The following is a 712-nucleotide window of genomic DNA, read 5'->3' as shown; positions in this document are numbered from 1 at the left end:
TTCCCCCTTCATGTGGAGGGGGTGGGGGAGGGAAATGGGGGAGTGAAGAGTTCCAAGTAGGATGAGGTGTTTGGGGGGAAATCAGGGAAAGATAACCAAGAATGTCAGGGGGCATTATCTGTGTCAGTAACAGCAAGGCATCAAGCTCACATAATTAAGACTAAATTTCCAAATTCAGGGGATCACTGCAATTGGTTAACCTGCAGCAAAGCAAATAAAGTACTTATTGAGCAAGCTGAAGACAATGCTAACGATAACTTTGGGGCTTAAAAAAGAACAGCGTGGCTCCAGGATGATCTCCATTGCGTGTCCATGGGTGAGGGGGCTCACTGAAGTGGAGAGTGTCAGGCACTTGAGTCCTGTCCCATGACAGACTCAAGAGATCATATCAGAGTGTGAAACTTCAAAAATGCAAATAGGTGCTTGTGTCGACCCCTAGACCACCTGCACTAGAATCTCTTGGGGATGGACTTGGGCACCTGTGTGCGGAAAAGCCTCTGCAGTTGGTTCTGACTTGCCACTTCGAGCTGGGAACCAGAGCCTCGGGCTTCCTTCAGAGGCTCAGTCTGAGTTTTGCTTCTGAAGGGCAGACAGAAAATGCCCAAAGGGCTGTTTTTATATTTAAAACTCTGTAAGACCTTGTGAGGCAAGACAGCCCTCCTGTGGTTGCCCATTAAAGAGAAAAAGTGTGTTCTTTTCTCCTGCCACAAAC

This window comes from Crocuta crocuta, unplaced genomic scaffold (assembly GCF_008692635.1).
Source record: "Crocuta crocuta isolate KB4526 unplaced genomic scaffold, BGI_CrCroc_1.0 scaffold99, whole genome shotgun sequence".
Classification (NCBI taxonomy): Eukaryota; Metazoa; Chordata; class Mammalia; order Carnivora; family Hyaenidae; genus Crocuta; species Crocuta crocuta.
The sequence above is the reverse complement of the archived record's forward strand: the minus strand, read 5'-3'. Positions refer to the sequence as shown.